This window comes from Balaenoptera physalus (genome assembly GCF_965194825.1).
Source record: "Balaenoptera physalus genome assembly, chromosome: 19".
NCBI classification, from domain to species: domain Eukaryota; kingdom Metazoa; phylum Chordata; class Mammalia; order Artiodactyla; family Balaenopteridae; genus Balaenoptera; species Balaenoptera physalus.
The window spans coordinates 4,310,520-4,327,496 of NC_138900.1; the positions used below are offsets into that span (position 1 = coordinate 4,310,520).

Genomic DNA, 16,977 nt, shown 5'->3' on the forward strand with positions numbered 1-16,977 from the left:
GCTGGGAGACCTACCAGCCGTTCAGATTTCTTTTCTTTTTAAAATTATTATTATTATTATTATTTTAACGGGAGAAAAGCATACAAATTTTATTAAAGTTTTACATGTACATGGGAGCTTTCAGAAGAGAATGAAGCCCTGAAGAAGTAACCAGAGCAGGAAGCTTTTATACCTTTTAGACAAAGAAAGGATAAATTTGTGAAGTACTGACAGTGCAATGGGCTAGTGATAGTCCGATTAGGGCCTGGTAATCCTTATCTTCATTTAATGAGGTTTGTTTGCAGATTCCTCTGGTGCCATCTGTGGACTGGTAAGAGTCTACCTCCATTAAAAGAAGAATTTATTTCCTGCCTTTGGACAGAGAAGGGAGATCTTTCTGCATGTTTACCGCTTCTTAATTGCCTTCAGCTCAAAATAATTTTTATGTCAAAGAGGCATATTTTAGGCTGACATACCTGGTTTCCGTCAATTATGATACAGGCATTGCTTGCAGTAAGGAAGGCCATGAGATCTTTCAGTAAGTGTTCTCTTTTTGTATATCATGCTGTTTTATACTGTTTATGTATTAGTTTAATTTAGGTCTATTTGCTGTGAGTCAGTAATACTCATATTTACTTTCTAAGGTGCCTACGAATTTTGTGCTAAGATCTCATCCCATCTTATTAACACCTCTACTATGAAAGAGCTCAGCTTCTATGCTGGGGGTTTACCTGCCTCCCATAAGTTGTTTTTGTTGTTGTTTTTCAAACAGGTTTTATTGATCTTCTAATGGGACCAAGTGAAACACATACATAAACCAGTACTCTCAATTGTTTATGCATTTTTGTGTAGGGATGGCATTTCCCTAGATTATTCTAATCTTTTCTTTATTTTTTATTCTAGTTGATTTACATATTATATTAATTTCAGGTGTACAACATAGTGATATAATATTTTTATAGTTATACTCCATTTAAAGTTATTAAAATATTGGCTATATTCCCTGTGCTGTACAATATATCTTTGTATCTTATTTGTTTTAAACATGGTAGTTTGTACCTCTTAATCCACAACCCTTATCTTGCCCCTCCCCCAGTACTCCTCCCACTGATAACCGCTAGTTTGTTCTTTCTATATGTGTCTGTTTCCGTTTTGTTATATTTATTCATTTGTTTTCTTATTTAGATTCCACATGTAACTGATAGCATACAGTGTTTGTCTTTCTCTGTTTGACTTATTTCACTAAGCATAATACCCTCCAGGTCTATCCTGTTGTTGCAAATAGCTAAAATTTCATCTTTTTTTATGGCTGAGTAATATTCCATTGAATATATAAACCACATATTGTTTATCCATTTATCTGTGGATAGACACATAGAGTTGCTTCCATATCTTGGCTGTTGTAAATCATGCTGCTATGAATATTGGGGTGCATGTATCTTTTTGAATTAGTGTTTTTATTTTCTTTAGATATATACCCAGGAGTGGAATTGCTGGATCATAGGGTAGTTCTATTTTTAGTTTTCTGGGGAACCTCTATACTGTTTTCCATAATGGCTACATACACCAGTTTACATTCACATCATCAGTGTACTAGATTTCCCTGTTCTCCATACCTTGGCAACATTTGCTATTTGTGGTCTTTTTGACCATAGCCATTCTGACAGGTTAAGGTGATATCTCACTGTAGTTTTGATTTGCATTTCCCTGATGATTGGCAGTGTTGAGCATCTTTTCATGTGCCTTTTGGCCATCTGTAGGTCTTCTTTGGAAAAATGTCTATTCAGGTCTTCTGCCCAGTTTTTAATTGAGTTCTTGTTGTTTTTGATATGGAGTTGTATGAGCTGTTAATATATTTTGGATATTAACCCCTTTTCAGACATATCATTTGCAAATATTTTGTCCCATTCAGTAGGTTGTCTTTTCATTCTGCTGATGGTTTCCTTTGCTATGCAAAGCTTTTAAGTTTAATTAGGTCCCGTTTCTTTATTTTTGTTTTTCTTTCCTTTGCTGGAAGAGGCAGACCCCCCCAAAATATTGCTACAACTTATGTCAAAGAGTGTTCTATGTTTTCTTCCAGGAGTTTTACGGTTTCTGGTCTTACATTTAGGTCTTTAATCCATTTTGAGTTTATTTTTGTATATGGTGTGATCAAATGTTCTAATTTCATTCTTTTACATATATAGATGTCCCGTTTTCCTAATACCACTTATTGAAGAGACTGTCTTTTCCCTATTGTATATTGTTGCCTCCTGTATCATAGGTTAATTGACCATATATGCATGGGATTATTTCTGGGCTCTCTATTCTATTCCATTTATCTATGTGTCTGTTTTTGTGCCAATATCATACTGTTTTTTGTTTTTTTGTTTTTTTAAAATTTATTTGGCTGCGCTGAGTCTTCATTGCCATGCGTGGGCTTTCTCTAGTTGTGGCGAGTGGGGGCTACTTTTCATTGCAGTGTGTGTACTTCTCATTGTGGTGGCTTCTCTTGTTGCAGAGCACAGGCTCTAGGCGCATGGGCTTCAGTAGTTGTGGCACGTGGGCTCAGTAGTTGTGGTTTGTGGGCTCTAGAGCGCAGGCTCAGTGTTTTTGGTGCATGGGCTTAGTTGCTCTGTGGCATGTGGGATCTTACTGGACCAGGGATCGAACCCGTGTCCCCTGCATTGGCAGGCAGATTCTTAACCACTGTGCCACCAGGGAAGTTCCTACCATACTGTTTCGATTACTGCAGCTTTGTAGTATAGTCTGAAGTCAGGTAGTGTGATACCTCCAGCTTTGTTCGATTTTCTCAGAATTGCTTTGGCTATTCAGGGTCTTTTGTGGTTCCACATAAATTTTAGTATTATTTGTTCTAGTTCTGTGAAAAATGTAATGGGTATTTTGATAGAAATTGCCTTAAATTTGTAGATTGCTTTAGGTTGTATGGCTATTTTAACAATATTCTTCCAATCCATGAATACTGGATATCTTTCCATTTCTTTGTATCATTTTCAGTTTCCTTCACTAGTGTTTTATAGTTTTTAGAATATAGGTCTTTCACTTCCTTTGTTAAGTTTATTCCTAGATATTTTATTCTTTTTGTTGTGATTTTAAATGGGATATTCTTTTTTTACTTTAGCTTTCTGATAGTTCATTATTAGTGTATAGAAAAGCAATAGATTTCTGTATATTAATCTTGTATCCTGCAACTTGCTGAATTCATTTATTAGTTCTAATAGTTGTGGGTGGAGACTTTAGGGTTTTCTGTATAAAGTATCATGTCATCTGCAAATAGTGACAGTTGAACCAGCCTCGTGACCCTGGAAGAAATTCAACTGGTTTATGATGTACGATCCTTTCAATATATTGTTGGATTCCAGTTTACTAATACTTTGTTGAGGATTTTTGCATCTATATTCATTACAGATATTGACCTATATTTTCTGTGGCTTAGCATGTGATCTGTTCTGGAGAATGTTTCATATATACTTGAAAATAATGTATATTCTGCTGTTTTTGGATGTAATGTCCTGTAATATATCTACTAATTCCAACTGGTATATTGTGTCATTTAAGGCCATTGTTGCCTTATTGATTTTCTTTTCTTTTTTTTTTTTAATTTAAATGATACATTTATTGAGCTGTGCCTTTTCTACCACACTGGATTAAATAAACTTGTCAAGAAGTATGGTTTTTGTCACCTTCTGGGACATTTAGTAATTTGCTGTTCTTTCTTCTATGTACCTCTGTTAGTATGTATGGCCAACTGGTCACCTGTAACAGGTAGGTCTCATGTTATTGGATACACAGGTAAGGAAAGTTACATTCATTATGTCCTTGGTTCAAAGCAACAGGGGCTCCCTAGCACGTAAATCTTTGCAGAATCAAGTGTCTACTATTTTATATATACATATTAAAAAAGAAGCAAAGGCACTAGACTACTTGGATTAAACATTCTGTCCAGAGGGATAATACCAGGCTTTGCTTTTCCTCATATGTAGTAAGTTTCAGGTCCTTGACAGAAACAGTGTCTGCTTACGTTCTGTGTTCAAGAATTTTTTACCACACTGAATTGGAAGATGTAAGTAGTGTCTCTCACTGGGGCACAGGGCAGAATAATTGCCTAACTAATATAATAAAGATAATGATCCCTCTGATCAAATATTGGGCAGGATTGCTTGCAACTCATTTTAAGAGATTGGGGTATCTTGAACTAAGGAATCCTCAGCTGTGATCCAAACCTCTCCCATGCACAGCATCCACCTGGATCTCTTTGCATCACCCTGTGGAATTCGGGGTGGACAAGGTGAACATAGATAATCATGAAACTCTAGCTTCCTGTTATGTCATGAAAGATAAAGTATTTTGTTTCATATTAAGGCATTTAAGTTTTATTTATTTTTGCCCAAACCCATGAAATTATCAGGCTAACATGTTGTCTTTGCAAATATGGTAAAATCAAAGACACCTCAAATTTCTTTCCAGATTCTCCAAATTTCTTTTATTTGGTGATAATGGGATAACCAGAGAGACATGACTTTCTTTTTTCTTCTTTTCCATTTTCTCCAAGATTTTAAAAAAATGCAAATTAGAGGGGATAATGTTTCTTCTCTTTTCTCTTTCTCTTCACTCTAATAAACCCTAATTATCACCTGCAGCAATAGGTAATATTTCCCCTTTAAATGAACCAGTGGAAGACTCCCCTTCCAATAGCCACCAGGGCACTTCCTGTTTGCTCACACCTTGTTCAGTTCAACGTGAAGAATATTTATGGAGCACCTTGTTATGAGGCACTGACATACAGACTGTGGGGGATAGAAGACACAATTATGCCCTCTGGGGGTTTATGGTGGAGGTGGGGAGCTAGAGACATGACTTCCTTAAACAGAGTAAATAAGACCTCTTCATAGAGCTGGTTGAGGACTAGGAGAATAGTCCCAGTAAAAAGTAGCAAATTCTCTAGTCCAAGTAGTGTGTGAGTCGGGAATATGTGCCTTCCATTGTTCTATATGTTAATACAGCTGATTATAAAAGGTAAGGATGAAACAAGCAGCCTAAATGTGCTTAATTTTTGTTTGTTGTCCTACTGGTGGAAGGAGTAAAGATCAATGAGTTACCAACGTTGATATAGAGTTTTGGGTGATTCAAAAATATTGCAAGTTTATTGGTTGAGCTGCAATTAGCCAATAGAGTGCTTGAAACTAAACAGAAATGTATCTTGCTGTTATTTGTGTGTAGTTACCATCTTCTTGGTGTACTCTGATACCTCGCTATATGTATACACCGACTTCAGGTGTATTCATCAAAAAGCCACATCTATTCATTGGAATTATGAGGAAGGGAAAAACTGAAATATTTTAGCTTGTTTTATACAGTTATACATGTTACTATCCTATTTTATGCTATGTCATGAATGGAGGGGATACTAGGAACAGGGGAGTCTGGAAGCAACAAGGATGGTGGGGTTAAGCATGGTTGCACTCATGGGCGGATAGAGTGAAGCCTCTTATCCTGGTCACTCTCTAGATGGTGGTAGCTACAAAGAGAAATAGGCAACAGAGATCTCAGGGTGAAGAGCCCAAGGAAAATGAAATCTCCCAGTTCCCTTAGGCAACCCTTCATGGTAACCTCCCGTAACTAGCCCTCTGAATCCTTTTACAAACTTGGTGATTGTAATATTGCTAGAGCATCTGACATTTTCAGATGTTAAAATCCCTGGTGACCACTTAGAAAAGAAAAAGAAAACCCAAAATATATTCAACTTATTGTTTTCGGAAAGGGTTCACACCAGGGGAGGAAGCTACCATAACAAAGCAGACAGAACTTTATAGATGAATTCAACATCCTGTTAGTTTTTGCTGCTTCAGAATTTATAGCAGGAATTGATGTGTCCCATGATGTTATTTCCCTGATTTATGTGTTTTAGAGGGAGTATCCTCATTACGGAGAAGTGCAGGTAGAGGAGTGTTAGTGAGACCAACTCCCTCACTGTCTGCCAACCGTGGGCGTGATAGAATAGGATGTAGCCTGAGTACCTCCATCCTTTTACATCCCACGTTTTCACCCTATAGGTGATCTGTTTGTTGGCAATTCAGATGGCTTGATCTCAACATCTCTATCAAAAAGTGTTATCGTATGTCTGCCAGTAAGAGTAGCTCCTGAAACTTAACAAAATTGGGAGTCCTGCTTACCAATCAAGGTTTATTGGGACTATTTAAGCAAACTTACAATGTTCAAAGCTTCTCAGAGAATCAGGCTGACAGAGCCTGAGCTTCTAGAAGTTCCAGCCCCAAATCCTCATACTACTCAGAGGTCTCAGGTGTGTTGTGTGGTATCTCTAGGTCAGTGCTACTGAAAATGGGTCTTGGGGGAGCAACGTCAGCACCAACAGGAAACTTGTTAAAGATGTCATTTCATGGGCACCACCTCAAACTTGCAGATTCACAACTTCTTAGAATGGAGTCCTGATCCCAAAGAGATTTGTATTCATTTTCAAAGTTCAGAAAAAAATGTTTAGCTAAGTGGTTCCCATCTGGTTTCCCATTAGGATCAGATGACCAGTATTAAGAAATAACATCACCTGTGCCCTCCCCACAGAGTTCATCTATTAGCCTGTGAGATCATCAGTGTTATTTTAATTAAGTGCTCCAGGTGATTCTAAGGTGAGGCCAGGGTTAAGTACGTGGGCTTCTGGGTATATTTGTGGGAGTTCAGAGCAAGCTTTAGTCCAAGGAGAGGCAGTAAGTTTTGCTCTGCGTCGGCTTTCAAGAGGCTAGTCGGCGAAGCCCACATACCCCATGTTAGCAGAATTTTGGGACATTTATATGAAGAGAGAAGAAGTGTAGACAACAAAGAAAAACTCATAGATTGGTCTCCATGTAGGAGCTGATTGTTCCTGAATCTCTCCTGAGACAAAGGACAGGAGAGACTGACCTTTTCAGAATTTCAAGGTCCTTCTGCCTGTGGGTGTGTTGGGAGCAGGAGAAGGAGCTGTGCCGACACCGTTGAAGGCATATTCTCAAGATGCTGATGTGATTCCTCAATATAATCTTGATGAGAACAGGACCCAGTGCAGGAGGAAGGAGAGGAGGATTGGCAGCTTCTCAGGTAAGTGTCCTGTCCTGGGTCAGAGGCTGGGTTTGCTTTTCCTCCTGAAATGTCATGGATCGAGAACCTGCAAACCTTTAATTATCTACTTTTGGTGTTCTTGCCTAGCGAGGTTGTTTTCAACTACTTATTTTTAAACATTTATTCTTATGATAGTCAAGATCATGTCTTTAGACTACTTCTCCCTTATGTCCCAGAGCCTTTTTTTAAAAAAAATTAATTATTTTTTGGCTGTGTTGGGTCTTCGTTTCTGTGCGAGGGCTTTCTCCAGTTGCGGCAAGTGGGGGCCGCTCTTCATCGCAGTGCACGGGCCTCTCACTATCATGGCCTCTCTTGTTGCGGAGCACAGGCTCCAGACGCGCAGGCTCAGTAATTGTGGCTCACAGGCCCAGCTGCTCCGCGGCATGTGGGATCTTCCCAGACCAGGGCTCGAACCCGTGTCCCCTGCATTGGCAGGCAGATTCTCAACCACTGCGCCACCAGAGCCTTTTCTCTATTGTTTGCATCCAAGCTCCCTGGAGAGCATGAAGAAGTCTCAATATGATTTAATGAATTTCAAGTATTGAAAACATTTCCTTTGTGAGAGATCAACATGGGAAGGCATTAGTACCCAAGATTCCCATTGGGATGGGGTTGGGTGTTGGTATCTAAGTGAATGTGGGGAAAGTGGAGTGGTTACCTTACATCTGGATGCAACATCAGTTCTTTAGAACAGGATTAAGAAAATGCACGTATAAACAGGATGATCTTAGTGGTCCAGAATTCCTTAGAAAGTTCTGAAAAAAATTATAGACTATTCTCTACATTGGTAACAAAGACTTATTATTTAAATGCACTATTATGGATACAAAACAAGGGAGGTATATATGGATTGAAATTTGCATAAAACTGACATTTTTTTCAAGATAGATTCAGATTTCCTTATTTTTGCCCAAAATACCCAAGCACTGACAATGTGTCCTCCTGAGTGTTTCAGTCACCTGATACCAATTTATCCCATTATACCTGATGTTCGCTGATTCAGGTGTTTTCTGCCAGATTGCTGTACTATGAAGTTCCTATTTTTTCCCTTTTTTCTTTAATAAAGTTCTTGGAAAGATATAGTGAGGGATGTCCCATGTCCCAGTTAATATGGCAACTCCATTTCTTCTTAGTTTCTCTTTGCTTCTAGTTTGCTTTGAAATATGAACACTCAACTGTGTTTAGTAGAGATATTGAGTTTTGTAAGCAGAGGTTTTCATCAGTCAAGCCTAGGTTTTGATAGTTTCCATTATACTCCATGCTCACGTTACAGACATACTCTTCTTTATCATTTCTTTGTGTTCTCCAAAAAGTTTCCAAGGATAGTATTACTAATATATGTTCAACTGTGTCAATATTCATAAATATAGCCCAGCACAAATTATAAAGATCTGTAAAGAAATAAAAGATTCAGAACCAATAACTCTAATTTATTTTATATCATTGTATACGTTTGCATCATGGTGTATTTTAGAAATACAAAGGATATCTTCCACAAATAGATTTATAAGATTTACTCAGTAAAAAATAATACTAATTTTATTGCTATGAATATTTTCTTCTATATAACTTTTAATATGTACAAAGTCGCCATTTTTATGTATATCTGTGTACATCGTGTTAACATTATCTGATCCATTTTTTCTTATTTCTATTATTCTTCCTAATTACAGGCACTGATATAAACATTCATTAGGATTGTCTCTGTGTATTTGTCTGTGTTCTTTGTAGATAAATTCTAGTTCAGGTAAACTGGAGTAAAACCCAGGCTCTATCATTTACTGAATGGTTGACAAATATGCTCAAGAAAAGAGGAATAGTAATGTCATGTTTCTTAAATTATTTATGTGGTGCATTCAATGCTATGTAAAAAAAAAAAAAAAACAAGCTAGAAAGTATACAGTAAATATTCAAAAAGGATTGTTGTTGGTGTGTATTATTCTATTAGACCTGTAAAATCCATAAAGCACTTTCAGTTCAAGATTAACTATAAATTCTTACCTTGCTGTTCTACCTTTATGTTATCAAAATATGTGGTACATGGACCAGAGACACTGACACCACTAGTGAAAAATGAACTTGTTAAAAATGTGGAACTCAGGCCCCACCCCAGAATTCCTGGATCAGATTCCGCATTTTAACAGTATCTCCAGTTTGCTTGTTTACACATTAAAATTGGAAAGTTTTACTTCTGACTCATCATGTATATTTACTGAGAAATATACACAATTTATCCTGTATAATAAAAGTACAACACTCAAAAATGCATATGCCTGTGTTGATGCCATCATTTTATAATTTCTCTTCCAGATAATTATAGTCTCTATAGTGGTTTTGTGGATCGTATGTCATCCTTTTTTCTTGGAGTTAGAAATACAATAGAGAATATTACTGTGTAAAAAATTATTTTATTGGATAATTCAAGACACTCTCCTAAATCAAACCACTCCTTTTAATACTCTCTTGGGCCAAATTATGAACTCTTCCTGTTGTGACTCAACAAATGTACTTTTTATTTTAGGGCCTGTTGACATTCAGAGATGTGACCATAGAATTTTCTCAGGATGAGTGAGAATGCCTGAACTCCCTCCAGGGGAATTGTACAGGGATGTGATGTTAGAGAACTATAGGAACCTGGTCTCCTTGGGTGAGGATAGCTTCCTTCCAGAATTCTTTATTCACCCACAGGGTTTTGGTTCCTTCATTTGTAGAATGTCTCCTGGAATCTTCTGCTTCCTACAGTAGAGTTTCAGATCCCTGCTTTCAAGGAAAAAAATGGGAGTTTGTGGGTATAGACAGAAAGGTTTCATGATGATTCATCATGATTCTAACCTTCCTCTTTCTTGAGGTAATCTGCATCCTTCGCTCTAGATTAATGGTAATTCTATAAATGTTCAGTAGTATAAAATAGTGCTGCCCGGGACTTCCAGTGGTTAAGACTCCGCACTTCCACTGCAGGGGGCACGGGTTCAATCCCTGCTCGGGGAACTAAGATCCCACATGCAGCGCGGTGCGGCAAATAGATAGATAAATATTGCTGTCTGCATCTTAAAAACAGAATTTCATCCCTTATTTTTGATTTATTTGTACTTGGACAGAATCTCAGAATATGATTTTTAACTGTTGCTTGGTATAGTAAAGGTGCTTTCAAAGAACAGTATTTGGGGAATCAATTTCTAGAATATTTTAAAATTTTACAATGCCTTCTCTTCTCACCTGGGCACAATACTGGATTGGAATATGGAGGATCTCTAGCAAAACTTATGTCTTTTTCTTTTAATTGAAGTACAGTTGATTTACAATGTTGTGTTTGTTTCAGGTGTACACCAAAGTGATTCAATTATACATACATATATATTTTTTTCAGATTGTTTTCCCTTGTAGGTTATTACAAATATTGAGTATAGTTCCCAGAGCTATGCAGTAGGTTCTTGTTGGTTATCTATTTTATTTTATTTTTTTTAATTTATTTGATTTATTTTATTTTTTTGGCTGCATTGGGTCTTCGTTGCTGCACGTGGGCTTTTCTCTAGTTGTGGCGAGCAGGGGCTACTCTTCATTGCAGTGCACGGGCTTCTCTTTGTGGTGGCTTCTCTTGTTGCAGAGCATGGGCTCTAGGCGCGCAGGCTTCAGTAGTTGTGGCACATGGGCTCAGTAGTTGTGGCTCACGGGCTGCAGAGCGCAGGCTCAGTAGTTGTGGTGCACGGGCCTAGTTGCTCCGTGGCATGTAGGATCTTCCCGGACCAGGGCTCGAACCCGAGTCCCCTGCATTGGCAGGCGGATTCTTTTTTTTTTTTTTTTTTTAATTTTTAATTTTGTTTACTTTTTGGCTGTGTTGGGTCTTCGTTTCTGTGCAAGGGCTTTTCTCTAGTTGCGGCGAGCAGGGGCCACTCTTCATTGCGGTGGCAGGCGGATTCTTAACCACTGCGCCACTGGGGAAGCACTGCTATCTATTTTATATATAAGTAGTGTGTATATGTTAAGCCCAAACTCCTAATTATGTGTATTTTTCTAATGAAAAGGCCCCCTTTTTGGAGCAAAAGAAGAATCCCTGGGCTAGGTGTGACTGAATGAAGTAGATGACGCAGGTGAGAGGTCCAAAGATCACAGAGGAAGCCAGACTTAATAATATGGTTTGGAAAGATCTGCTTCACTAGATTTATTTATTTATTTATTTATTTATTTATTTATTTATTTATTTATTTATGGCTGTGTTGGGTCTTCGTTTCTGTGCGAGGGCTTTCTCTAGTTGTGGTGAGCGGGGGCCACTCTTCATCGCGGTGCACGGGCCTCTCACTATCGCGGCCTCTCTTGTTGCAGAGCACGGGCTCCAGATGCGCAGGCTCAGCAGTTGTGGCTCACGGGCCTAATCGCTCCGCGGCATGTGGGATCTTCCCAGACCAGGGCTCGAACCCATGTCCCCTGCATTGGCAGGCAGATTCTCAGCCACTGCGCCACCAGGGAAGCCCTAGAATTATTTTTGAGAGGCCTAGGCTTATTTCTTTTTTTCCTTTTTCTTTTCTTCTTCTTCTTCTTTTTTTTTTTTTTTTAGAGATTTCAGTTATTCAGTGTTTCCAGTTTTTCAATGAGGGATACAGGAGTAAAAGCCAGGGCCTCTTCCCACAGAGTTTACAATCTGGGGAGAGAACAAGAGAGATACCACATAAAAGAGACAAATAATTCTAGGAGATAAATGTCCATCAATGCGTTTTTCAAAATACAGGTTCTTTCACAAACGTGTAACTAAATACTGACTCCATGGTGCTTCAGTTATATCCAAAAGGGCTTTGAGAAAATAAGAAATCCTGTTACTGGGTAAAACCAGTGGTCCATCTCGCCTTTCCAGTGGCACCAAAGGAAGTTGTAGGGAGAGCAGAGGTTAACTGCCAAGACAGCTTTTAATGTGTAAATTTATCCAAAGTTTGAAAATATCATGGAGAATCTTAGGAATCTCAGTAGTCAGTGAATGGGCTATCTGCATGTCCATTACATCTACAGACTCCACACACACCCACTCAGATGATTCTCAGAATGTGGGTATATGGGAAGTTAGTTCTCATGTCTGGCTTCGTCGTTCATCACCTTTCCCTCTCATATCTTCAATCACCTGTGTCACAGGACACATATAAGTAGTTGGGAAGTGTTAAACTCTGACAGTAAAGCAAAATCAGAGTTAAAGGCAAATGTTTAATGAATCATGTTCAAACACAAGCTAGTCAGTGAAGAACTTTAGGTTCGAAGGGCCAGATATTCTGCATTACCAAGAAATCGCAATCAGCTTCTCATTCTGGTTGAGTATTTTCACATTGCATTTTGCGGCCACAAAATTAGTTGTACATGTTTGCGCATTGATCTACCACTAAAAGATTCAAATTAGGAGACTGAAAGAAAACACTTTGTATCTGTGTATTTTAAAAAAATCTGTCAATGAACAATGAGCCAGGCATCAGTTTCCTATGGGGGGAACGTTCTCATGGAGTATTGTAAGGCCAAGTCAGTCCACTTCATTTCTTTTTTAAAAAAAATTTATTTAATTTATTTATTTTTGGCTGCATTGGATCTTCATTGCTGCACGCAGGCTTTCCCTAGTTGCAGCGAGCAGAGGCTGCTCTTCATTGTGGTGCTTGGGCTTCTCATTGCAGTGGCTTCTCTTGTTGTGGAGTGCGGGCTCGTGGCATGCTGGCTTCAGTAGTTGTGGCATGTGGGCTCAGTAGTTGTGGCGCACAGGCTTAGTTTGTACGTGGCATGGGATCTTCCCGGACCAGGGATTGAACCCGTGTCCCCTGCATTGGCAGGCGGATTCTTAACCACTGCGCCACCAGGGAGGTCCCAGTCCACTTCATTTCTTGTTCTTTAACAGATTCTGTGGTGCCGCCATTGTCCTGTTCAGGTTCAGGAAGCTCATTCAGTGGTATTGCAACATCCTCATAAGGCAGCTTGTCTTCTCGCCTGGCATCGTCAATCAAATCCAAGATCCTTCCATCTCTCTGTACCTCACTGTCTGTTCTCCTGCAGCTTTGATCTTGCCAGATATTGCCCATCACAGGGTATTCCCAGACAGGCGGTGGGTACGTTCCCCGGGGCAGGGCAGTTTTATCCATCTCTGTTTTGGAGCTCTGTAAACGTGTAGTTACAGTAGCAAAGCTGGAACGCCTTTTCCTGCCCCTAGGTTTATTTCTGTTTCTGTAAAAGAGGGACATGTCCTGCCCCATCCTTGTGCTCTTAAATCCTCCATGTATTCTTCAGCTCCAGTGATTTTTTTTTCCCTCACATTCACAATGAAAGCCCAAATCTTCCTCCTGAACTGTGAGGACCTGCATGATCTGGCTCTTCCCAATTTTCTTTTAATGTTTTAATGTTTAATTTTCTTTTAATGTTAATTCTTTGAACGAACATTAGACATTTTAAGTGTATTTGCCCCAATTCATTAATTTAATATACCTATTAACTTATAGAATTCTTAAATATATTAATGCCATAGGGGCACTTGTAACATTGCCCACCATATTTTAAAGTCTCAATTGTTATCATATCATAGTTATTAAGAAATTAAATAAGTTTCTCTTATTTAGTATGAAGCTTATGGGTATTGTATCCTATTTTTTCCCTTTCTGATTAGTTCCATGTCTAAATCATATATGATTTTACATTCAAAAGATCTAATATAACAAGCTCAAATAAAAACATGTTCGGAAAGAAGTGAGTTAGATAATTAGTAGGTATCCATATTTATGAAAATGTTTGGTTCACTTCAAGCAAAAAGTAGTCAGATTTTTCATTTACTTTTCTCAATGTGTGAGAATCGTGATATAATTTAATCACAACAGTTTATTTTTTGTATCAGTGATTCTTTGCATATTTTACAACTTTCGTGTTCTTTTATTTATAAATAAGATTTTATTTTTTTTCTAAAGAATGGGTTACAGACTTGATATTTTGTGTATGTATAGCAACAATATATCAATAATATGATAAATTTCTCTACTGTCATTTAAATAATAATTCATTCAAATTTTTCATTAGAGACTTTTTTTTAAATTAATTTATTTATTTTTGGCTGTGTTGGGTCTTTGTTTCTGTGCGAGGGCTTTCTCTAGTTGCGGCAAGCGGGGGCCACTCTTCATCGCGGTGCGCGGGCCTTTCACTATCGCGGCCTCTCTTGTTGCGGAGCACAGGCTCCAGACGCGCAGGCTCAGTAGTTGTGGCTCATGGGCCTAGTTGCTCCGCGGCATGTGGGATCTTCCCAGACCAGGGCCCGAACCCGTGTCGCCTGCATTGGCAGGCAGATTCTCAACCACTGCGCCACCAGGGAAGCCCCCGGCAGGTGGATTCTTAACCACTGTGCCACCAGGGAAGTTCCAGAAAGTGTTTTGATAATTTCTCTTTTCTTCACACTTTGGAAATATTTGTGGAGAATTCATGTTAATTTTGCTTGAAATGCTCCTGGAATTATCCAGTTAATTCATCTACTCCAGGGTTTTTTAAAATTAGTTTTTTAGTCTGCTTACTAGTTGTAGGTTTGTCATAATTTTTTAATTCACTCATGCTAGAATCTAAGGGGTTCTATGTTTCTAGAAATTCAATCTTTTTCTTTTTTTTGAGGTGTTCAGTTTTTTGGTGTAGTATTGTTCATAGTAGCCTTGTATAATTACTTTTCGTTATTTGGTATCATTTGTAATGTCTCTTTTACTTCTGATTTTACTTGCATCTTACCTCCTCTTAATTTAGCTAAGGGTTTGTTAATATTATATAAAATTGTAAAGTATATTTACCCAAAGTACTAAGTGGAATACTTGGTTATTTGTTATCTTTCAGCTATATTTTCTCATGACATCCAGGGTTTGTTGCCAAAAAAAGCCTTGCATAGAAGGTTTATTTGTAAATGTGCTGGGAAATTATGAGAGCTGTCACCTTGGAAATTTATACTTAATGAAAGACTGGGAATGTAAGGGGGCACGTGAAGGGCAAAAAGGATGTTATTATGGATGTAACCAAATTGGGACAGTTACCCATAATGAAAACATTATTGCCAAAAGAAATTGAGGATACAAATCAAATTGGGAAAAATTCCATTTTAAGTCAGGAACTTTGCCAGAAAAATATGTTTTTGTAAGCAAAGACACACATGATTTAAAAAAATCCATATTCTCTGAAATGAAATTTGGAAAATATGGAAAGTCATCTAGTCTATGCTACAAATAATCATTCAAACCATTATGAATATAGGTTTGAATTAAACAGTCATTCAAACATGTCTGAAAGCCAGAGATTTGAAAATGAAGGAAAAAAATCTCATTGTGACCAATTTGAGAGATCCTTTAGCAAGGGCTCATTATTTTTCAACCAACAAATATTTTCTCCCTATTCCAATATCTGTAATGTTGATAATAATGGGGGAGTCTTTATCCAACCATCGTCATTCAACGGGTATTACAGTATAGATAATATGGAGCAACCTTACACATGTAATCAAACGAGTGAGGCCTTAAGTGAGAGCTCTATCTTCAATAATTACAACAGTATTTATAATGGAGTGAGAATCTATCCATACATTGAATCTGGGACTAACTTTGACCAAGACTCAAGTCTCATGAAACATCAGAGAACTCAATTTTCAGAGAACCATTATAAAGGGAATGAATGTAGAAATGTCTTTTATCAAAGCTCAAATCTTATTACACATAAGAATATCCATATTGGAGAGAATAATTACAAATTAAGGAATGTGGTAAAGTTTTTAACCAGTCTTCAAGAGTTACTCAGCATCCGAATATTCATGCTAGGGAGGAACATTACAAGTGTAGTACATGTGGGAAAGTCTTTAATCAATTATTAAATCTAAATAGACATAGGGAAATCCATACTGTAGGGAAACATTACAGATGTGAAGAATGTGGCAAAGCCTTTAACCGACACTCAAGCCTTACTCGACATCAGAGAATTCATACTGCAGAGAAGTCTTATAAATGTACAGAATGTGGCAAAGCCTTTAACAGGCGTTCATATCTTGCTCAGTATCAGCGAATTCATACTGGAGAGAAAACTTATAAATGGAAAGAATGTGGCAAAGCCTTTAACTGCCGCTCGAGTCTTACCCGTCATGAGAGAATTCATACTGAGAAGAAACTATATAAATGTACAGAATGTGGCAAAGCCTTTAACAGGCGTTCATATTTTACTCAGCATCAGAGATCTCACACTGGAGAGAAACCTTTCAAATGTAAAGAATGTGGCAAAGCCTTTAACTGGCACTCAAACCTTGTCCAGCATGAGATAATTCATACAGGGGAGAAACCATACAAATGTAAAGAATGTGGCAAAGCTTTTAATTGCCACTCAAACCTTATTCGACATAGGATAATTCATACTGCAGAGAAGCCTTACAAATATAGATAATGTGACAAAGCCTTTAAGTGAGCTGTCACCTCACTCAACATCAGAAAGTGCATGGTGGAGAGAGACCCTACAAATGCAATAAGTGATGAATGACATTTGTCCTAAACATACACTTTAGAAAATGCCAGAGAGTTCATACTAGGAAGAATGTTTGATGACGTAAAAAAATGTAAAAAAGTATTTAATTAAAAAATCAGATCTAAATAAATATCAGAGAATTCATAATAGATACCTTTTAGTCAATAACTCTTTTCTGGTATTACTTTAAATCAAGATATTATAGAAAATAATCCAAAATTAAAACACTTAGAAAAATTATTTGTTAGTATGGATCACAGGATCAAGGGGAGAGATGTTTGACAGGTATAATTATTATTATCACTGTATCCTTATTTATATTGACATTATTTGAAAATAAAATTTAATATAATTCAACTCTCAAATTACTACATGCTATGCCTTTATTTCTAGTGTGAACTCATGGTTTTGATT

General features: G+C 37.7%; 1 long non-coding RNA gene across 1 annotated transcript in view; it reads left to right on the forward strand.

The window, feature by feature from the left end:
• LOC309648353 overlaps nucleotides 1–16,977 on the forward strand; it is a 351,118-nt gene that overhangs the window by 35,504 nt on the left and 298,637 nt on the right. The gene's annotated exons all lie outside the window — the stretch shown is intronic.